The 17,467-nt window shown below is 42.5% G+C and overlaps 1 long non-coding RNA gene across 1 annotated transcript; it reads left to right on the top strand.

Moving 5' to 3' along the window:
• Positions 1-282: 282 nt before the first annotated feature.
• Positions 283-10,836, top strand: LOC126260090 (uncharacterized). The gene is made up of 2 exons (XR_007546601.1): positions 283-534; positions 10,574-10,836. It is a non-coding gene; the product is annotated as an uncharacterized LOC126260090 (long non-coding RNA).
• Positions 10,837-17,467: the final 6,631 nt, after the last annotated feature.

The following is a 17,467-nucleotide window of genomic DNA, read 5'->3' as shown; positions in this document are numbered from 1 at the left end:
TTCGGCTGTTAACAGTGAATTTTTGATGGCGGGTAATCCGTTTCCCAAATGTTGCTCAAAGTGGAGAACAAGACGTACATGTTCCACATTTCTAATACAGGATCCGGTGTCTCCAACTGCAGCAAAATGCTAGTCTTGGACAAAGTGAGTAAAACAAAGGTTAGGCACTTCTCCCACCACATCACCTTGCGTGCGGAAAACGCCGCAACGAAACAGGTTCGTTACGCACCCTTCTTTTTGTGTCCACGGCTTATACGGTAACGCAAAATTTGCGCCACAGCTCCTGGGGTTTACCCAACTAAAGTGATGCGTCTCGCCTCGGGTCTCCACATGTTTTGAACTTATAATTCAAGTATAAAAGGAAAAAGAAACACGCCCGTCATGCGTTGATGCGTTTCTGCGGTTGCTGAAGTTTCTGCTTGAAGGTCAACCTCTATATCACGTTCCGGTGTATATATACGGCGAAAGGTTGGACTGGAAACAGAGAACAGGCATCAGCGACGCAGGATCTGCCCCGACATGTTTAAGTTACTGGTAAGCGACATTACCTCAACCTCATTGCTTGAGAATTTTTGTTTATTGTATTACATACTTTCTAAATGTCTTACGCGTATTTGGTGCTAATTCATAACTGAAATATTCCAAGTGTTAAACGACATTTTCGAGACAGAAAACTGGAATCATTAAGCGAGTGAAACGGACAGCACAACACGTCAAATAACATATCAACGCAGTCCCCAAATTTCCCGTACATCATCGTTTTGCTTTAATTCTCAGTTAACGTAACGACTTTGAATTCAGTTTCAGTCGTTTCGGACTTTATCGGTTCGCTTCTACCAATACTTCCGAAGCCTGTGTAGGGTGTTTTCCTAACGACGAAAAGTTCTTTGAGTTCAGTGTATTCTTTAGCAAGAAATTTTTGTTCTTAGTAAGTTAGTGTATTACGTAATCCCGGTTCTGACACGTTTTATTTTATGTCAGTAGAATTCGTGGTAGAAATGAAACATTTTGCGTTCTGCAGTTTCCCTGTTGTTGTTTTCAGAATGTGTGGTAACAGGTCTTGTCTAGAAGACTCTACAGTGTCAATAGACATGGAGAGATCTGGAATTTCAATCACTGCACTTCTCGTAACAAAGAACTGGATCTTTACTTGTATAACCTTAGTTGATTCTTTCGTCGCTGCTTCGTGTAACAGCTACATCATCATAAATGAAGAGCTTACCCATAATTTCTCACTTTTCGTTTATAATTTTTTGTAATCATATAATAATATGGTCTGGTTAAATGGACCACATTTTAGAAGCGACAGTTAATCATCCTTTTCAGAGAAGAACTAAAACTTTTTGCGGGTTTTTATGCTCTGTTGTCTCCATATACGTGTTGTTATTAGCCAAGATTCTTCGTTGTTTTAACCACTAAGAATCGTTGTCGATACGAAATGTAACACATGTTTCAACAGCTCTGTAGGGAACCAAGTTTATCAACGAGTAAGAAATTTACTATAGATTCCGTTTAGCCAAAACAAATGAACTTCATTATGGCGCTTTTTCTTTATTCAGTGATAGGAAAACAATAATGGGTTCGGTTAATAGAAAACCAGATTTATTAACGTTCTTCATCTTTATTCCTCATATTTATTTCTCCTTGGCGACGAACACATTTCTTCCAACGAGAGACCATCTTGGTAATACAAAATTGTTAAGGGTTTCCAGGTCACTTGTTGACAAACTGCCCATTGGCTTCCGTCTCGGGTTCTTTGGTCGACATTCGTCTGATGATTTTTCTGACATTTCGCCACCACGAGTGGCTGGCATAGTCAAAGCTTCACCGTCCATAGCTGGTGGTGAACCGGAGCCGAGCTCGCGGCTGCAGTCTATGTGTACCTGACGCGCCAACGTCTGAGGGCTTCTCCGAGGTCATGTCCGGTACGGTTCTCCTCTTGCTACCTGCGACGGTCGTTCGCTGCAGTACGGGTAGCCAGGATCCGTTTACCTTGAGGCTTTCTTCTTTCTTGTTAAAGCTATTCCCGTGTTTTTGTATTTCTACAGGTTGTCTGAACAAGCGGGTGTGATAGTGCTTCTCTACAGCCAAAACTTCCGTGTCGGCGAATTTTACTACGTGGTCGGACTCACTCAGTGCGTGCTCTGCCACGGCCTGTTCCTCCACCTGCCCCAACCTGCAATATCGCTTGTGTTCTGTGATCCTGGTGTTGATAGATCGTCCAGTCATTCCGACAAAAGCTTTTCCACATGTGAATGGTATGCAGTATATTCCCGACATTGGAAATGGGTCCCTTTTCTCCCTTGCCGATCTGAGACACTCTTTGATCTTATTTTTCGGTTTGAAAATCTTCTTTACGCGGTGTTTGCGCAATATACGGCCGATTCTGTCCGTCACTTTGGGAATATAAGGCAGAAAGGCCGTATCCGAGATTTCTTTTTCTGATCTGTCACTTCGCCGAGTGTTTGGCTCTGTTGCACTTCTAATATAGCTTGTGGAGTAACCATTGCTCCTCAGAACACTTCCCAGATGTTGCGTTTCGTGTCTGCGGTTAATATTGTCACTGCAGAACTATGATTTTGCTGGTGGTGAACTGGATCCGGTTTATCACTATAAAAGTGAAGTCCTCGAATGTTCCTTAAACTTTGCAAACATAAGGCCAATTCGGGAGCCTTTGTAGAGTGACCAATGACTTCCAAGGCGTTGGATAGCTGCAGGTGTCGTAAAGTTCATGTGTGGTCTGGTGTTGTTATGCTGAAGAAGAAGGTGCTCAAATGGTTCAAATGGCTCTGAGCACTATGGGACTTAACATCTATGGTCATCAGTCCCCTAGAACTTAGAACTGCTTAAACCTAACCTAACCTAAGGACAGCACACAACACCCAGTCATCACGAGGCAGAGAAAATCCCTGACCCCGCCGGGAATCGAACCCGGGAACCCGGGCGTGGGAAGCGAGAACGCTACCGCACGACCACGAGCTGCGGACAAGAAGGTGCTCAATCTGTAGATGAAATCTTCGAACTCGAAACACGATTACAGCACGCTATTTCTCACATGCCACCATGTCACATGCTACTATTCGGAGCCCTCTAACGGCAGAGGGCTGCACATTCGTAGACATGAAGAATAAAGATGTGGAGCGCTAATAACGTTTGTTTCATTCAAAAATCTTTAAGAGTTTTCGCGTAAAACAATTCGGAGGCCTTACTTTTCAGCACGCTCTCTCATTTTCAGTGCTGGTCATGCCCTCTTTGATTGCTGACATACCATGATTAACGAATAATACTTCATAGTGGAGCTAGAATTTCTGAAGTCAACAAGGAACAGACATGGTTCTAAACCGTGATTTTAGAAGGTTACCGTTTGCATCATAAGACACAAATATATTGCAAATAGAGAACACGTGGTTGTACATTATTCTGGAATTTGTTTATTTTCGTTACCCCTATCCCAGAAAAAGTGTAGCTAGATCATCCTTTCAGTTATTAAATGCATTCATTCGTTTGTCCTGTTCTGTAGAGGCCATCAAGAATAAGAACATTGAGTTACGTGAAACCAGTTAAAATATCTATCAACAAATGACAAAAGACGAAAAACTATTAGAAGCTTAATCTGATTACGGTATTAAAAGCAAATTTTAAATCTGTCAAGACTGTGAAATTTGCAGTTGATCGAGTTAGAAAGACAGCTGCTTCTATGGAATAACCTGTTGCCTTCTTCGTTATATTACACTCATAATGTTTAACCGCTTTTGATGGCGTAATACAATACTGGCCATTAAAATTGCTACACCACGAAGATGACGTGCTACAAACGCGAAATTTAACCGACAGGAAGAAGATGCTGAGATATGCAAATTATTAGCTTTTCAGGGCATTCACACATGTTTGGTGCTGGTGGCGACACCTACAACGTGCTGACATGAGGAAAGTTTCCAACCGATTTCTCATGCACAAACAGCAGTTGACCGGCGTTGCCTGGTGAAACGTTGTTGTGATGCCTCGTGTAAGGAGGGGAAATGTGTACCATCACGTTTCCGACTTTGATAAAGGTCGGATTGTAGCCTATCGCGATTACGGTTTATCGTATCGTGACATTGCTGCTCGCGTTAGTCGAGATCCAATGACTGTTAGCAGAATATGGAATTGGTGGGTTCAGGAGGATATTACGGAACGCCGTGCTGGATCCCAACGGCCTCGTGTCACTAGCAGTCGAGACGACACGCATCTTATCCGCATGGCTGTAACGGATCGTGCCGCCACGTCTCGATCCCTGAGTCAACAGATGGGGACGTTTGGAGGACAACAACCACATGCACGAACAGTTCGACGACATTTGCAGCAGCATGGACTATCAGCTCGGAGACCATGGCTGTGGTTACCCTTGACGCAGAGTCACACTCAGGAGCGCCTGCTATGGTGTACTCAACGACGAACCTGGGTGCACGAATGGCAAAACGTCATTTTTTCGGATGAATCCAGGTTCTGTTTACAGCATCATGATGGTCGCATCCGTGTTTGGCGACATCGCGGTGAACGCACATTGGAAGCGTGTATTCGTCATCGCCATACTGGCGTATCACCCAGTGTGATGGTATGGGGTGCCACTGGCTACACGTCTCGGTCACCTGTTGTTACCATGGACGGCACGTTGAACAGTGGACGTTACATTTCAGATGTGTTACGACCGTGGCTCTACCCTTCATTCGATCCCTGCGAAACCCTACATTTCAGCAGGATAATGCACGACCCCATGTTGAGAGTCCTGTACGGGCCTTTCTGGATACAGAAAATGTTCGACTGCTGTCCTGGCCAGCACATTCTCCAGATCTCTCACCAACTGAAAACGTCTGGTCAATGGTGGCCGAGCAACTGGCTCGTCACAATACGCCAGTCACTACTCTTGATGAACTATGGAATCGTGTTGAAGCTGCATGGGCAGCTGTACCTGTACACGCCATCCAATCTCTGTTTGATTCAATGCCCAGGCGTACCAAGGCCGTTATTACGGCCAGCGGTGGTTATTCTGGTACTGATTTCTCAGAATCTATGCACCCAAATTGCGTGAAAATGCGATCACATATCAGTTCTAGTATAATATATTTGTCCAATGAATACCCGTATATCATCTACATTTCTCCTTGGTGTAGCAATTTTAATGGCCAGTAGTGTATTCACTTGATTTTCTTTGTCATCTGTCTTTCGACTGGTTTGATGGGGACCTGACACGAATTCCTTTCATGTGCCAGTGTAGCAAATGGAAACTACATTCTCAATTATTAGCTTGATGTATTCCTATCTCTGCCTTCTCCTACAATTTTACACTCTACAGCTCCCTTAATACATGTCCTGAAATGTCGGCCCAGGATGGGTTGCCTTGGAGCAACAAAACGGCACGTAGAATATCGTCGACCAACTGCTGTGCTGTAAGGGTTCCACATATGACAACCAAAGGGGTCTGTTATGAAATGAAATGGAACTCCAGACCATCACTTCTGGAATGTTGGTATCCCACCGCAGTCCAGAGCGTCTCCAGACACGTCTTCGCTGGTTATCGGGGCTCAATTCGAAGGGGGACTCATCACTGAAGACATTTTTACTCCAGTCAGTGAGATTCCAGGCCGGTATCTGGAGTTGGCCCGCCAGTGGTGGGATACAAACCTAACTGCCGCTCACTATACGGCCCGACAACCAGCACTGATGGTTGGGGGAGCCATTTCTTCCCATAGCAGGACCCTTTTGGATGTTATCGGCGGCACCATTACAGCAAAGAGGTACGTCGACGATATTCTGCACCCTTTTTTGTTGCCCTTCGTGGCAAGCCATCTTGGGCTTAAATTTCAGCAATACAATGCCCACCCGCACATGGTGCGAGCTTCTACTACTTTTCGTGCTTGCCAAACCCTACACTGGGCAGCGAGGTCGCCTGATCTCGCCCCAGTTGAGAACGTTTTGGGCTTGATTATATGTAGGGCCCTCTAACCAGCTCGGGTTTTTGACGATTTAATTGGAAACAGTTTGGCACGATAGCCCTCAGAAGGCACACAACAATCAATACCAAGCCGAATAACTGGATATATAAGGTCCAGAGGTGGATCAACGCGTTATTGATTTGCTCAATTTGTGAATCTCTTTCTCTTGAATAAATCATCTTATGTTTCTAAAATAGTTATCATTTGTCTGTCTGTACATGTACTTCACATCTAACGGTTTCCAACCTGTTGAGATAATTCCTTCGTGGCACAGCAGAGGAATTCGTGGCAGACCGCGTTGAACCAGTCACGAGACTAATGACAAAAAAACTTCATATTACGGACTGCCGCAGAGTTTTATTTTCGTATTTTCTTCTACTATGGTCTGCCGATTGTTATTACGAACGTATGCGACAGTATTGTCAATAGAGATCATTTGCTTTATATTGTTAACAAAACTTGCCCACAAATCGTTTAACAATATGCCCTCGTGTCAAATAACGTAGGCCGCTCCGAGAAACATTCGGACAACCTGAATACTGTCAAAATCTGACAGTCGTTTGTTTGAGTTAAGACTGATAATAATTTGTTTCACGAGTATATGTCCATGTAATTGTTAAACGAGTGACGTGGAAGCTTATTCAATATACGGCTTAAAAATTTTAAATGGCGATTTCAGTAAGGGGTTTGGGACAATGGCTGCAGAATCTGGTATTGATTGATGGCTGGTTCAGTAAAGGAGCACTGTGAAACATGACACAAAAATTCCTTCCTCTCTGTTTTCTTTTGAATATACGTGCAACGGAGCGCGTTTGGTCTAAATGAGACGTTTGGTAAGAGCGTAACTAAGGAGGGAATTCTTATCCACTCTACCAGTGCATGGGAGAGTAGGATAAACGCATGAAGACAGCATGATGTCAAATCGAGACAGCAATGTAACGTTACTGTTCTCACAGCTCGTACGAGCAGTGAGTTGCCCTTCGTATACGATTTTCTCCTAACTGCCCATTCCACTGACAGAGCAAGATCATCGGTTGACACTCCCTTTCTTCCCTGTCCACCTGCATCTCGTACTTCGTGCAACAACATTTTGCTGTCAGTCGCAACAGTTAAGTTACGTGGGGTGCATGCAATACGGCGGAAACCCTCAGCATGAAGAAATCGAATGACAGCACGCACTTCACGCTTGGAAGTGATCTAGGCATCTTGACGCGTTCACTGCGTGCTCAGAACTGAAAAATGCGTTGTGATGCGATAATGGGCATACTAGAGACCCTGTACAACACTTCTGCACCAAGCTTCATCGGATTTTCGCCGCGACCGATCAGCCCTCGTAAAAGAAAAAAAAAAAAAAATAATCCTCGTAATTACTACCATCCAACGGCAATAGTTTTCTCAACACAACAGCACTGTTAACGAAATAATTTTACATTCTTAACCATCCAAACTGATAAATCGTTTATTTATGCTGAATACCTTAGAGGTCGTATTACGCTACCTGTCGGCGCTACCTGAAATCACTTTCTTTTCTGGTGAACATTCAGCATCCAGTGTCGTGCACTGGCTTCTGTTAGTAAAAATTTCATAGAGATAATCAGACTCCATAGGATCATATCGTGGTCATTAGTCGGCGATGTGGCACAATATCGGAAATCTATCTGCCCACTTGCAAAAAATGGTTCAAATGGCTCTGAGCACTATGGAACTTAACTACTGTGGTCATCAGTCCCCTAGAACTTAGAACTACTTAAACCTAACTAACCTAAGGACATCACACACATCCATGGCCGAGGCAGGATTCGAACCTGCGACCGTAGCAGTCGCGCGGTTCCGGACTGAGCGCCTAGAACCGCTAGACCTGCCCACTTGCATCTTCTGTTTGCAAGTTATCGTGTATGAATAAGGCAACCAATGTTTCGCAAACCTGGTTTTGACGCGAAAACGTCTCTACGCAGGATTCAGTGATCGACGGTCGAACTTCCTTGTGTGATAAAATGCGTTCAGATTTAAAGCAGCTACGAGACTAACAATGCGTAACAATGGGCGCGCTCAGAGCACGTGTTCGTCGCGCACTACTTGTTTTGTCTGTGACGTCATCGAATCAGTCTAAGTGTATGCATGTGATTGCTACGAATGAGCTTCCTGTAAAGTTATTAGCTTATTTGGAGCGGAAACGCGGTTTAACAATGACTCTAATTTGTGTATTACTTTGAAGACGTTGCGGAGGGCTATTAGGATTCGAAGTGAGACAGGAATTCCATGGAATATGAGTGGTCGCGAAGTGGAAATCTCAGTGAAATCAAAAATTTTTGAATTGCAACAGTTAGTTACAACTTCCAGCTACTTCTCCACATAGTCGCCGCTATACTGAGACATTTGTCGTAGCATTGTATCAAACGTAAATCTGTTAAAGGGACATTGTATGTCCTATGCCACATATGTTAAATTATCGAATTTTGTGACCCATTATCTTGGAAACTTTTTAAGACACCAATTTACAACTTTCAATAATTATTGAATGTGCCTTTCTAGATACACTGAACTAGAATATTTATTAAAGTTGTATTGTGGGGCATGTTTTTTTTTTTCAAACACTCAATTTTTTGACAGAATTTTGTAAATAAATTAACATAAAACAACTCAGGATATTTTAAATATTCTAGTTCCATATGTGTTGAATCTCACACTTAGCATGCTGTGAAAATTTCATGTTTCTACCTTCAGTCCTGTTTTAGAAAAAGGGTCATTTATGGCAAAAAATGTAGTTGAGATTATTGAGGGTTAAAACTTTTTTATTACAAAATCTTATACAGACTAGCATTTCTACGTCTTTTGTGTGCTAGAATTGCCCTGGTTAATAGTCTTTGTCTTTTTCAGTGTCACAACAGCCCAGTGCTCCCCTTCTCCTTTTCTTTCTTGCTTCTTTTGTCATTTGCTGAACACCTAAATCTGCTTCACGTACAGGAAGCTCATCCAGTTCCGGCAGTCCTTTAGCTGTGTTTTGTCCAAATCTTACCCCTAACTTGTCCAGAACCTTAGGTCTTTCATAGTTCCCACCAATAAAAGTTATTACAGCATCAGATGCGGCTGACTTTAGAGTCACAAGGCCAACAACTACATACAAGGCACCACACAACATTATTGAAGGACTCATTCACATTCTGGGTCTTCCCATGTAAACACTTCTTTAATATCTCAGGATTTGCCAAATATCTGTAAATACGTTTCATTGCCTCCATTACTGCCAAAGGAAGAGAATGTTTATGTGTAAATTCATGCACAGTGACAAAAAATTCAGCTTGCCTATATTTACATCAAGTGTTTGGTGGAGGTGGACACAAAGTATGACATGGCTTTTTATCGGTTGATATTCGATGAGCGAATGTGCTCCACACAGCTCTTTTCATCTTCTCTTAATTGTCACAGTTATCTCTAATGGTCTTCCGATAATATTCCTCTAATTCATCAATTACTTTGTCCGTTAGTCTTCCAGCACATTTTATTGTCTTGCCATCGGACAGACCACCACAAGGACAGCAAGAGACAGTTTCAGAAAGAACTTGTGCAAGGATTTGCAGATCCGTAATGACGTTGTCCATAATATCATTACTTTTACCACTGTCACCCGTTTCTAAAGTTACTTTCCTTTTCGATGCACTAGGGGGCGTGGTCACTTCAGAAACTTTATCGTGGTTTCCTTCACTGCTAGCACACGTGTTTTCATGTACTTTAGAAGAAAATGCAGGTCTCACATATCTGTTACCCGCAAATTTGCGTTGCTTGAAGCTACTTTTACGCTTAGTCACTTTATTTGTCGTATAAAAAGCAATAGAAGTTACCTTACTACAGAAATAGCCGATAATCACACTACTTTCAACGAAAACTATTATCAGAAACAAAGGACTGATTTGTTTATTCGTACTGCCAACTTCTGGGACGTAGCAGTAGGCACAAAACAAAGCAATTCGCAGCCTTCTACATGTTGCAGTTCCCGAGGTATGACTGCTCAACCGTGGCAGTATATGTGTAGCCGCAAAATTTGACAGTCACACGTCAACATTCAAAATATTATTTGAAGGTCTCACAATTGTCTGATTTTAATGTATTATATACCGAAATGTTCAGGAAAGTCCAAAATACATTATGGAGTAGGAAACAGAAAATGTCAAATTTCAACGAATTTCACGTACAATGTCCCCTTAACAGAGTCTAAATTAAAATAGTGGAATAAAAGCTTGTGTTATTGTTGTTGTTGTTGTTGTTCTTGTTGTATCTCTACACAAGCCTATACGCAAAGTAGAGGAACACGTTTCCTACGTGACACCTGTCAACCCATTTTAGGCCTTCATAATATTGGCTACAAAACGTAATGGTCCTACAACATTCACTTCGGGCGTACCTGAAGCTGATTTTACATCTGAAGATTTCTGTGTGTCAAATAAATAACACTTTTTTCATGTGGAACAATTGTCTGTGGATGCTGTGTTATACGAGAATGCCAATCTAGTGTAGCTGCAGGACCAAAGTTCAGGTTGCGTATAGGGATGTGCTTTGTGAGGCCACGACTTGCGTGCTTTCTAAGACAGTGACTTGTGTTGCAGTTTGTGATGTTGCTACTGGCAGCTGTGGTGACCGTCGCCGTCGCCCAGTTTGGAAGGGGCGGCTACGGTGGCGGAAGAGGCGGCTATGGAGGGGGAAGAGGCGGCTATGGAGGTGGAAGAGGCGGCTATGGAGGTGGAAGAGGCGGCTATGGAGGTGGTGGAAGAGGTGGCAGAGGCGGCTACTACAGAGGATAACAGGCCGCTCAAACTCTTTTGCTGTACACAGCGTCTGTTCTCCTTCATTAAACGTCTTCTTCATCCTCTGCGACTGTATAATATGTGGAGCACTAAATATTACCAAGTCCTGCTATCCTGTCTAACACATCAGAACTCATAAGGGTCCAGCGACAGTGATACTGCCCGAATACCTCTGGAAAATCATGAATGGATTTTTTTGTGTTTGTTTGTTTACAGCCTTGTGATACTCTATTTTGGTTTATATTGGTTACCCAGTGATGTCCCAAAGACACCACTGACTACTTTTAGTTGATGGAACATTAAGAGAAAAAAAATCAGTACTCTACATGATCCTAAAATAACTGTGCAGACCATTGTACTTTACTTTACTGGTAGCGCACATATCAGAGCTATTATAGTAACTATTATTACTTCCGTACTAGGACGGTATCCATTTGAGGTTTACAGAGGGTTTTGGACGAAATTTCCCAGCATATTTGATGCTATCGTGTCAAGATACTAGCCAGTTGCACAAAGGAAAAAACCCTCTTTTCACTTCAATAAAGAAAATATGGGAAATAAAAATACTTTCTACCACAAAGTTCACAGTGAGTTGATGAGTATAGCTGCAAATTTAATGGAAAGTTGATTTATCTCTAATGCTCAGTCATTGTCTCCATTCACTCCGTCGCTTAGTGTACAAACTGAATTATATAGCTGTCATCCGTGAAGAATTCAATTGTAGAAGGGCGTCATGTTCCATATTTTCTGGAACATATCGTTACTAGCCGTCAGACTGCAGCCCAATACTTCTAGAGCCAATGAGATACACTGATTAGGTAAAGAAACCTTCAGAACTGTAACAGCTTCTATGTGTCAACATTACACATTTACACTTTATCAAAGATTCTCCAAACAAGTAATTCTTGTTATGGCTTATCATTATTACTTATACGTATACATATTTCAGTACTCGTTTATCACGATGTAAAAGTTATGACAAAACGATGATTGTAGATATAGAACGTATAGCGTTTAACGTGTTTCTGAAAATACACGCTTATTGAACGCATAAATGTGGCACACTGGTAATGCTGTTATGACAAAAACTGTTTATTTACATATATTTCACCTACATTCCCCGAATAACTTGAATCCAGTTACCCTACCGTTACGTTTCTCTCAAGAACAAGCAAAAGACAAGTAGAGACGAAACAGCAATAGAGAGTGTAGCAACATTATGTCCACAAACTTCGAAGGGTTGTAGAGGGTGTCTTGAGAAATCAGCTGAGGGGTCCATGTCCGGTAACGTAATCCAACGAACCTACAGGGCGTTGAAGTTATAAGAACCAACAACTCACACTAGGGCACCACTTTGGTTGTGTATGTGAGTTTTTACTCTAACGGACAAGCAGAAATTATCGTAGTTGGCCTGATCATATTGAGTCGTTATATGCGTTAACTACTGTCTAACAACACATGCTTGCGGTCTGTCAGTGTACAAACTTTCGTTTGCTGCCGATGGGGTTGCCAAGCGATAGGCGTTGTCCTGGCGTCATTGCATACCATTTCCGGTTTGGGGTTTCTATGCTCAGTGCATTCTTGGAGACACCGCCTACAGCCTCTCGAAGTTTTCCGGCATCGTTTTGTCACTAAATTCTGGATATGAGGTAGTTTTCTGTGGCAGGAGAATAAGTTTAAAAACGGAAAAGTAATGAAACCTTCTAATCAGTGACCTATTACTCTACACCTCGCAGCATAGCACCCGGAACATGATGTTCTACGAGAAGCCTTAAAACACTACGATTTCGAATCGATTAAAGATGTCTCCAGTTTCAGCAGCTAAGGAATTAAAATTTTTTAAACCGCAATGTTTCGTTTTGAAAACGGATTACCTGATAAAGTACGTCGTTGAACTGTAACACTCTCTCGTGTACAAATTTAAGACACATCAATTTATATGCGAACACTGTGAGACTACAACAATTAGCTATTATGATCTAGAGCAGGAAATACTTACTCCGCGGAAATCTATTACAATGGGAAATGCAAATACACACCTCACCAAAAGTTTGGAATATCGTAGAGTTCACCATAACGACTTCCTATAATAAACTCACAGTGGTTCGTACAATAACTTGTTAGCAAAATAAACATAATTCATTCTGAAAACCAGAACGATTTGAGTTAATTACAAAAAATCATTACAAAACAAAGCAGGTTCTCTTCTAAGTGTACATCTTGAAAATAAAACAACGAAATATCTTTATCTCATGATGATGATTATCAGTCTTTAGCAGTGAGTGCGTCCTCCCCAAACACGGATTACTTCTTCCACTTTGCAAGGCATGCTCTGGATGAGGCCATCGAGTTTGTCTTCGGGTATCAGGTCCCACTCCTCAATGGCAGTTCAGTAAGCTGTTTAATATCCACGTTCAACAGGTCCCATGCATGCTCAATTGCATTCATGTCTGGGGACTGTGCTGGCATTGCATTCGGTTGATGTTGTATGTTTGAAGACAACGAGACACTGCTAGAGAACGGTGCGGTCTTGCCTTGCCATCAACTAGGATGAAGTTATCACAGACTTCACGTCTGTGGGGTCTTACAATCGTCTGTAGGACTCCTTGGAGGTATCGGCGACCAATCAAATTGCCGTAGACGGGAATCAGAGTGGTCTGCCGTCGCATCATTATTGCCGCCCAGAACGTGACACTTCCACCTGCAAACAGATGGACTTCCTGCACGTATCGGCTTTCCTGGTGTCGACTAGAGCTTCTGCAGGCCCTAACACGTCTAGTGTCCGGTCTCAAACCAATCCTGGTCTCATCAGCAAACATAACACCCATTCTGGAATGATCCTGTGTTAATGTGCAAGAGCTCAGGTCCTTCGATTGCTTCGGTTCCGTTGGTTCAGTGCAAAACGTCTCATTGGTGTCCTAGAATCAAAACCACATTGATGCAATCTTCCACGCACTGTTTGGTCTAACAAGGGAACCTCCCCATCGCACCCCCCTCAGATTTAGTTATAAGTTGGCACAGTGGATAGGGCTTCAAAAACTGGACACAGATCAATCGAGAAAACAGGAAGAAGTTGTGTGGAACTATGGAAAAATAAGCAAAATATACTACCTGAGTAGTCCATGTGCAACATAGGTAACATCAAGGAGAACTTCAGTTAAGGAGCGCCGTGGTCCCGTGGTTACCGTGAGCAGCTGCGGAACGAAAGGTCCTTGGTTCAAGTCTTCCCTCAAGTGAAAAACTTTTTTTCTTTTTTTTCACAAAGTTATGATCTGTCAGATTGTTCATTGACGTCTCTGTTCACTGTAATAAGTTTAGTGTCTGTGTTTTGCGACCGCACCGCAAAACCGTGCGATTAGTAGACGAAAGGACGTGCCTCTCCAATGGGAACTGAAAACATTTGATCGCAAGGTCATAGGTCAACCGATTCCTCCACAGGAAAACACGTCTGATATATTCTGTACGACACTGGTGACGGCATGTGCGTCACATGACAGGAATATGTTGTCGACCCACCTAACTTGTACACTTGGCGAATGGGTAAAAAGATTCTTCTACCTTGCCCTATTTAGGTTTTCTTGTGGATGTGATAATCACTCCCAAAAAAGAGATGAAAACATAAGAGTTTGTGACATAAACTGAAAACAAAAAATTAAATTTTTCACTCGAGAGAAGCTTTGAACCAAGGACCTCTCGTTCCGCAGCTGCTCACGCTAACCACGGGACCAGGCACTGCTGACCTGATATTGTCCTTGATGTTGCATATCTTCCACATGGACTACTCAGTTTGTATATTTTGCTTATTTTTTCATAGTTCCACACAACTTCTTCCTGTTTTCTCGATTGATCTGTGTTCAGTTTTTCAAGGCCTATCCACTGTGCCAACTTATAACTAAATCTGAGGGGGGTGCGATGGGGAGGTTCCCTTGTAAGATACGAATACCTGTTGCCCAGGAGAAGTAATTTACAGTATTTCTGGCAGTTGATGTTGAACAGTGTGAGCTAACAGTTGGAGGAAACAATCCTGCATTGCACCTGTCATGCGAGAACGACTACTGCGAGGTATATCGTTCAGATTTTCCATCTCTCTGCACGTTCACCACACCTCGGAGACAACAGTGACAGAGTGACATGTAACCGATAGGCAGCATCTCGCTGTGTCTGGTCTGTTGAAAGTAAAGCCACTACCCTGGTCTATCAAAGTGTTGTATGCCTCTGTGTGTCCTGTTACTGCAGTGCTGAACGCAAAATGGAGCTTTTGTTGATACAGGACTGCTCACGGCGTGCCGTTGCGGCAACGGTATGTTTATATGAGTGGGAAACGGCCACAAAGCATGCCAGTAGCAAGCACCTACCAGTGTATGGGCTCTAACTGGATTATGCATGAAGTTCCTGGGTCAATCAGACCTCTAGAATCGTAGACTACGGTTTAAGACAGTATTCCAAACTTTTGTTGAGCAGTGTAGTTAATTGACTTGCACGAACAAGATTAATCGTAATAAACATCTAAATTTACAATTAAAACTTGTAAACAATGGTGGTCATATCGCCATTCTGTGTAACAGGCACTGCAGGCTTTCAAATAAAATGAAATGTTGTGGTATTGGCCCTCAACTACGTACCCTCAGACTCAAGGTTCAAATATTATAAGTTTTGGCTGGTTTCGTTGTCTAGGGGCTGGGATACGTATTTGCAGATTACACGCCAAATGTTGCTGAGTCTACAGTATACAATATTAATATACACATGAATCGAATGATCGAAGGTTCCTTTCACTCGGAAATTGTGAATGTAAAGTAGAAATTTATAAATGAAAGATTGCAATAAATAAAATCTGCAGGTACTATCTTAACGACTTTAAATGACGAGCATGATAGTAGAAATACTTTTGAGAACGTGGTATATTTCTGCAAAACACTTATTGGTGTTGATGGTCCAGCAATTAAATACAATATAAGTTGAATAACAGGGAAACAATAGATTCCTACTGCACGTAATGAGTTATGGACGACAACATAGCTCGCGAGATATTCACTTCTAAATGCATACTACGTCTTCACTGTAGAAACCTCGGAAATCTCACAAGTTCACAAGTCCGCACTCTGAAGTATTTCTATCTTTCACGACCACGCGCAAACCACTCCACACTCCAAGTCTCTCCCGTGACTGTCCGGCACTCTTCTCCCCCCTCCAACCAGTCACCCCATTCACGAGCGCTGTGATTGGCTAGAGCGCTCACGCCATGTCTTCAAGCCAACGACCCACACAAACATACTGAAACACATCCGAAACACTGGATTTACAATTAAATAATTTGAAATTAAATAAATATTCCTACAGCTGGACCATAAACACGCTCTAACACACATCATTAGATACGTAAACAAATTAAATAAACATCTATTAAAGGAATAGAAGAAAAGGTAGGAGAGTAGCCTAATGTCTCTGTGCTTTCTAAAACACATTAAATATTTAACCAAATTTCTTCATGAACAGTATATATCGGATATAAACAGACATAAACGAATAAATATATTTATAAGCATGCTGCCTCCGTTTTTTCGTGTAACTGTGGAATACTTACGAGCTGATGCGATCGATAGTAATCGGTCAATTTTACCTCCAATAACTCATGTACTATTGAAGTTACATGCCTGTAATTCACACCAATTTAGTTTTACACTAATAGCTTTGTAAAGACACATCGATCGAGAAAATCGAGTGAACCATCTAGATTTTGGAAATTCGTTGCTCGGTGTTCCTTGTATAATTTACAGTCAGATACTAAACTTTAAACTAATAAAGATATTGAAAATCTGGTTGCACCATCAGAATAATCGTGCAAATAATCGTAACGTACATGCTTCTTTTTGAGGTATCATGATTCATCTGGCTACTGTTAATCTCTATACGAACTGTGAAATGTCTGCCATTAATGTTTCACAAAGTCCGCCATCTTTGGCACTCCTGGCATGTCTCCTTCATCGACACAGGCGTCACCATGGAATTCCCAGCCACGCGGCTGGACCACACGCTAGGGCTACCCCTCTTGCTAATCTAACGTTCGGCACAAAGTGGTTACTGCCGGGCCGCGACCCGCTGGCAAGCCCCAGAGCGGCCACGCCAACTCCGAACTTAGAATATTTTCAGGGCGCCACGACTCGCCCATTACCTCACAGCACGATTCACAAACACTCTTGTCGTTGGACACAAATACGTCAAGTGAAATAGTCACCCTTGATAGGATGAGAACTGCATCTCTGTCAGTTCTGTGAAACTCTGCTAGTTATCCTCTGTTCTACAAAACTGTACATAGACAGAAGGTTGGTTTATTTGTGGGGAGGGGACCAAACAGCGAGGTTATCGGTCCCATCGGATTACGGAAGAATGGGGAAGGAAGTCGGCTGTGCCCTTTCAAGGGAAGCGTCCCGCCATTAGCTTGAAACGATTTAGGGAAACCAAGGTAAACCTAAATCAGGATGGCCGGACGTGGGTTTGAACCGCCGTCCTCCCGAATGCGACTCCAATACACAAACCACCGCGCCACCACGCTCGGCTATACAGAAGGTGAGTAATGTTCACTGTGAATGCTGAAGCAAGCCATGCAGCAACAACGTCACTTGAATTTCTTCACACTTCTCAGATCAATCTTTACAAAATCATATTTCGAAAATCGACATCCTCTGCATTTGCATC

This window comes from Schistocerca nitens, chromosome 5, assembly GCF_023898315.1.
Source record: "Schistocerca nitens isolate TAMUIC-IGC-003100 chromosome 5, iqSchNite1.1, whole genome shotgun sequence".
NCBI classification, from domain to species: Eukaryota; Metazoa; Arthropoda; class Insecta; order Orthoptera; family Acrididae; genus Schistocerca; species Schistocerca nitens.
This window is presented reverse-complemented; position numbering and strand designations above follow the sequence as displayed.